At 32.0% G+C, this 7,063-nt stretch overlaps 1 long non-coding RNA gene across 1 annotated transcript in view; it reads right to left on the reverse strand.

The window, feature by feature from the left end:
- Positions 1–4,562, reverse strand: part of LOC145252393 (uncharacterized) — a 120,971-nt gene extending 116,409 nt beyond the window's left edge. Inside the window, exon 1 of the long non-coding RNA XR_013863589.1 lies at positions 4,433–4,562. This is a non-coding gene — a long non-coding RNA (uncharacterized LOC145252393). The remainder of the gene's footprint in view (positions 1–4,432) is intronic.
- Positions 4,563–7,063: the final 2,501 nt, after the last annotated feature.

A 7,063-nucleotide genomic window follows, 5' to 3' on the forward strand; every position in this document is an offset into this window, starting at 1 on the left:
ATTAAATATTTTAATGAAAATGATCCGATTCAAAATAATATTTCAAAATATGTTTAAAACATATCAAAAAATGTCATTGCCCTCTATTTTCGTACTTTTTGCCAAATGCAATAAAATTTACTTTTTCTGCCGATCCGTATAATTTTAAAGTTCTGAAATTGTTTTTCTGTCTTTTTTTTTCTTCTTCAGAATTTATTTCGCTACTTTCACTTAGCCGAACCTGAGTTAACCAAAGATTATAATAAATTTTGTTTAGAGGTAATCGCAAATTTTAGGTTTGAAAGTTAGTAAAGAAAAAAAAAAGATTTACTCGAATCCGATTGGAAAACAGCCCCGAATCTAGGGTTAGTGGTTCCGTATACTCCTTTATAATATCTTTTAAGTCTGAAATTAGCAATCATTTCCAAAATGAATTCGATCACCATCTTTGCTTGATTCATGTTCAGCTACGTGAAGGTAACAAATCATTTTTGTGCTTATTAAGATTGGCGCTTATAGCGGCATTTAAAATAAGACAATACAGATATTTCTGTATGATGTGCGTACAAGTCAAGGAACGATGTTGAAAAGTTCCAAAAATCACGTAATTTGATCAAGTAGTTTTCTTTTTATTCAAGAAAATAAAAAATTAATTCTGTTTCGATGAGAGTAAAAGAAAAGAAAAAAAACGTCCAGGACAAGGGCAAGCAACCCATGGGACTGTCAAAACGATCACTGATTACTTCCCCTAATTATGTCCTCTGGTAAAACATGGTCTCGTCTGTCACTTATCGGTAATAAATAAATAAATAAATAAATAAACGTTAAAAAAATATTCCGTTTATTTTTACTTGATCAATTTTTATGATTTTTGAAATATAAAATTTTCATTCCGTGGCAAGTAGATACAAAATAAAAGTTTTTTTTTTTTTCATTTTTGTTTATCGCTATAAGTGCCGATCTGAATATAGGCCTTTTTTAACTTAATGACTTCAAAAGAGCTGCATAACTTTAAAATGACACAAATCGGTAGAAAATTAAATTTTAATGTGTTCAATAAAAGGTATTTGTTATATATATATATATATTCTTCTATCTATCTATCTATCTTCTATCTATACTCCTATAAATTCGTTTTTCTTTTGTGTGTATTCATATTCATATTAAAACCCCTCTTTTCTATTTATTTTAAAGTAAAATACAATTTTCTTATATATGGGGTGTGGAATTGCATTCAATAGCAAATGATCTAGCTAATTTGCATATTCTCTTAAAACTTTCATTTTAATTAATCCCCTATTAGTTACTTCGGTTTTCAATTGGGATAATCATCTTTAGTTCACTATTAGGTGTAATTATATTCATGCAGATATTCTACATGATTTATACTTGCATAATATTTGCGTAAAAAGTTTATAGTAATCACAAAATTGTTTCCATATATATTTATGTATACGTATATATTTTTGTTTAACAAATTTTGCCTACCAAACTCCTCCTAGATTTTTGGGTCTACAGACATAAAACTTCATATATAAGGTATTTGAATCCATGCAAAACTTTATATTTGGGTTTTAGCCCGTAAAAGGTCGGTGCAAAAGTGTGAAAATAAAAAAAAAATGAAATTTGCCAGGTGAAGGTCGAACGCCGGCATTACGAATGTATGACGCAGTAGCTATTGGTTCATACTTAAATTTTTAGCCTTGCAGTAAACATGTTTTCATAGCCCAGTCATTGATGGCAGAGGCAAAATAATCGTGAGCTGAACGTTTTGGTTCTGATTCAAGGTGGTGGTGCATGAGTCTTTTTTTTTTTTCACTTTTAAAATCATTACTATATAGTGTATCCAATCTATCTATCTATCTATCTATCTACATATATATATATATATATATATATATATATATATATATATATATATATATATATATATATATATAAGGGAAAATGTCCGTCTGTCTTTTCTCTATAGTAGTTACAGAAACGCATTACTTTACATATTCAACCTTTTTAATATATACATATGCACATAACCTTATGAAGAGTATATAGGGCCTGAGCAAAGCCGGGCGGGACTGCTAGTATATATATATATATATATATATATATATATATATATATATATATATAAGTGAACGTGTCTGTGTGTGTGTCTGTCTGTGTGTCTGTGTGCATTTCCCTACTCAATAACTTTGTCAATTTTTAGTCTACAGACTCGAAATTTCATATATAGGGTACTGAGATTTGGGAAAATCGACGTCATCGGTTTTCGGCCAGAAATTCGGCTGTTAAGGAGTCAAAGTTCAACGATCTGACCTTAGAACTCTACTAAACTCCTCCGACAATTTTGGATCTACACACTTGAAATTTTAGATATAGGTTCCTTGGACATGGATATAACTTAATAACTTGATTTGAACCCAAAACAATAAATTTTAAGGGGTCATAATAGGGGTAAAAGTTTAAAAAAAAATTGACCGTTTTTTTTTTTTTGTTTTTTGTTTGTTTTTGTTTTTTTGTTTTTTGTTTGTTTTTTTTTTGCTTAGCATACACCTCCAAACACCGCAGGCAACGCAGGGCACCTCTGCTAGTATATATATATATATATATATATATATATATATATATATATATATATATATATATATATATATATATATATATATATATATATGCCGATTTGTGTAATTTTAAAGTTCTGAAACTGTTTTCAAGTCATTAAAAGGGGTGAATATTCAGACTTATAGCGATAAACAAAAATGCAATAAAAAAGTTTTTAAAAACATCGGAATGATACTTGGTAGAGGTAAAGGTAAATAAGGTTAATAGAGAGTAAACAAATGAAAGAAAGAAAAGGCGAAAAAAAAGGAAATTATTAAAAAAAAAAAAAGAAATTCTGAAATAGACAGAAGGGAGAATATAAGAAAAAAGAAGAAACAAAAAAAAAGAAAGGGAGAAATAGTAAACAGTCTAAGAAAAGGAGGAAAGAAAGAAAAGAAAGCCATAAATATCAAGACACGTTTTATAAAACAGTATATTTATAAAAATAAAAAACGTACAAAAATTATAGATATCAAGATATTTTATGAAACGGTTTATTTATTAAAAAAATGTATATAGTTATTAATATCAAGACATTAAAAAAAAAACGGTTTATAGAAACTGCTTAAACATATAAATATTAAGACATGTTATAAAACGGTTTATTTATTTAAAAAAATGTATAAAAATGATAAATATCAATACGCGTTGTATAAACCATTTTATTTATAAAAAATGTATAAAAGTTGTAAATATCTAGATATTTAATAAAATGGTTTATTTTTAAAATGCTTAAAAATTATAGATACCAAGACATTTTATAAAACGGTTTATTTATAAAAAAAAAAAAAAAGATAATGCTTTAAAATTATAAATATCAAGATATTTAAAAAAAAAACGGTTTATTTTTAAAATGCTTAAAATTATAGATATCAAGACCGTTTATAAAACGGTGTATTTATAAAAAAAAAAAAAAAACGTATAAAAATTTTGAATATGAATACATTTTATAAAACGGTTTATTTATTTATTTTTTTAAATAAACGTTTAGTCTATATATCTATAAAACTGAATATGTGTGTGTGTGTGTGCGTGTGTGTGTGCGTGTGTGTGTGTGTGTGTGTGTGTGTGTGTGTGTGTGTGTGTGTGTGTGTGTGTGTGTGTGTGTGTGTGTGTGGACAATTCTCAACCTATACACTCGACGAATTTCTTCCATGCAGACTTGAAATTTCGCATGTAAGGTATTCAGACGTATGGAAAACTTTTTAATCGGGTTTCATCCAGAAAAAACGGCTGCTAAGAAGTCAAAATTGAAAAATTGGTAGTGGGGGGGGGGTCATTGGAGTTTTATCTGTTTGTCAATTGTTTTACGGGGTTTGAAAACACTTCTTTTTTTAAAGATTACCGCAAGCTGGCCTAATGGTTATTGTACTTGACTCATTGTCTTCAAGTTTTTGTTTCGATCTCAGCTCGAGTATTTTATTTTACTTACAAGAAGTGAACTGGTTAGAAAAAAAATAATAATACTCGCATGCACATGTCTTAGTTTGTTTCCGTTTTGTTTTTGTTTTTTTGTTTTTTTTGGGGGGGGTGTTACGTCTTTGAAGGAATTTAATGTTACGTTTAATACCGGGCAACGCCGGGTACATCTTCTAGTAAAATAGTCATTGAAACAATGAAAGAAAAAAAAGTAAACTTAGCAGGAAGGAAAAAGGAAAGAAAAAGAACGCAAAAACAAATGAATGAAATAAAGATTGATTGAAAAGTTTGAGAAAGAAAGAAGGAAGGAAGGAAGAAAAAAATAACGGCAGATTGAAACAATATAAAAAGCGAAATGATTTTAAAATTCAACGAAAAAAAAATCAGTTTGTTTAAATTTTTTTGCATTTTTTTATATATAAGTCCAACTCACCGTTCACACTAGAAATGTCGGCTTTTATATGGGTTTTCGTGTATGCTTACAACGAACCTCAACCTCCCCAACTTAAGAACGACTTCCGGAATAGACACCCCCAACCTTGTTAGCATACCCGAAAACCTATAAAAGTTGATATGTCGAATGTGAACAGTGAGTTAGGCGTAATGTAAAAATGTACCGAATTTAAAACGGAACGAAATTTAAATTTCCGTTCCATTTTTAAAACAACCGTAAAACAGAACGTTCTCCGAAAAGTTTTACTAAAAAAAGAAAAGGAATGGAGGAATGAAATAAGGAAAGGCTGAAAACTTTAAAACAGAAAGAAAGACGGAAAAAATACTCATAGAAGTGAGAATACCTGTCCCAGGTTGGGTAAAATTAATTCCGAGAACAAAATGGTTTCGCACAGTTTTTATGTCCCCTTAAAAAGATTAATGCTAACGTGATGCCTCAAATGCCAATTTCAATTTTGATAAAAACCCATTACGTGATTTTGATTCATGAAAAATGTCTAAAACTTAACGCTTAAGGGGGAGGGAGTCATTTAGTTCTCTCTCCCACTGTAAGAACTATGATACCAGGGTCGAAAAGTTGGATCAATTCGTCAGCGCCTCACAGAAGGGGTACTCTGACCTGCAAAAAAAGTGCCTTGGCAGCGCCGTCGGCATTGCCCAGATAGGGCGCCTCAAACAATCAGCAATAAACTAATGCCTTCTCAAAGAAAGTGTGGACCTCCTAGAATTCACACAACCAATATTACACTGCAGTAAACAGGTATCAGGTGATTACAGGAATGTTGTTTTCTGTTGATTTAGAGGGGCGGGACGAGAAAAAGGGATTTTTTTTAAAATTCAAAGTCAAAATTCATAAAATAAGGAGTATAAATAAAATATCACCCAAATCTAAAGTATTAGAATTTTCAAGTAGATTGTGGTTTCCATATTATGCCCTTTAAAAAGCCTTTAAAATACTTCAAAGAAACTGTAATTTGGGGATTAATCGTTAAAATTAAACAAAAGTCGAGGGCATTTTAATTTTTAGTAAAGACTGTGTCTCCTTTGTTTGGGGTTAAATGAAATATTTAAGTCAGCGCTAATCTCCGATAACCCAAAAGAAAACCAACCGAAGTTAGCTAAAAGATATCACTTCTGCTCTTCCGTAGTAAAGGATTGTGAATCGTCACAGCCGGTTGCAAATGTATCGACTGCTGACCTAGAAACTAACCAATGGGAAGAGAAAGTCAAAAACCTCGTTCACGTGCCCACCTCCGACTTACCCAGCTAAACAGAGCACGTGATGTTGTCGCTAAATGCACAGAGCGTTGCCATGGCAACAGAACTCAGAGTACGTCGCTAATGTATAACGCTCAATCTTACAAAACCTCCCACTCTTCCTCCTCCTCCTCCTCCTTCTCTTTTTTCTTCTTCTTATTCTTCCTCTTTTTCCTCCTACCCCGTCTTTTTTATTTTCTTTCTCTTTCTCCCAGTCTTTTTCTTTCTTACTTTCTTCGATCCTTTCGTTCTGTCTTTTTTTTTCATTCTTCTTTCCTTTTTAACGTCTGGTTTATTTTCGCTCTTGTTTCTATTCAGTTGCCTCCCCACGAGGGCAGATTTAACACACGATCGGTTTTTAATGTGGGGAAATTTCAGCTCCCAAAAAGGGGCACTCTGTATTGGAACAAACATTTAGATTGCCTCAGTCATGACACAGGACAGAAACCACGTTAGAACAGATACTACGCTTTACTCGTACACTTTTTAAAAAGTATTTTCATGTTATCTAGAATCTACTTCGTAATGTGATCTCCATCTAATATTGCAACCCACACAGTACACAGACCAAGATCATAGTGTTGTATCTGTTCTGATGCTACACTTCACCTTTTCCGTCCTCGGTCAGTGAGGGAGAAATCCCTCATGACTGAGACGATTTTTATTTTTGTTCCTATCCAGAGTGCCCCTTTTGAGGGAGCTGGATTTTTCCCACATTAAAAACCGACCTTGTGTCTAACTCTGCCCTGGTGGGGAGGCAAGTAGATAGGAACAATAATGTGTGGAAGGACACCAACCCTTAAATGAGGAGGAAATGTCTGTCAGTATGGTCGTATGAAAACAGAGCAGATACTATAATACTACCCCCCTCCTCCCAAAAACATGGTTGAAGGTGATGCCTGGGAGGATGGTATGACAATTGCTAAAATACGACCACGCCACCCGTCCATCCCCTCTACCCAAAAAACGAAATATAAGGTAATCCCTTGGAGAATGATCTCATGACAAGAATACAGAGGTCCATTCCCACCCAAAAGGGAGGAGGTAATGCTTGGAGTGATTGTATCATAACGGAACGGATACTACACTACTTCCCTAAAATAGAAAGTAATCTCTGGGTGATTGGTATTATGACAACAAAATAGATATTACATTACAACTACCCCTCAAAAAAAAAAAAAAAAAAAAAAAAAAAAAAGCGAAATTAATCCCTAGGAAGATGGTAGCATAATCACAGAATAAAACCCACTCATTCACTCGCCCCTCCCCAATAAAAAACATAGCAGAAGTTCGTATGGTATACATGTTCTTTTCTTGTAGATAAAAAATAAAAAGTAAAAGCGACACTCATTTC

The sequence above is a fragment of the Euprymna scolopes genome, chromosome 29, assembly GCF_053919585.1.
Source record: "Euprymna scolopes isolate OS-2025 chromosome 29, ASM5391958v1, whole genome shotgun sequence".
Classification (NCBI taxonomy): Eukaryota; Metazoa; Mollusca; class Cephalopoda; order Sepiida; family Sepiolidae; genus Euprymna; species Euprymna scolopes.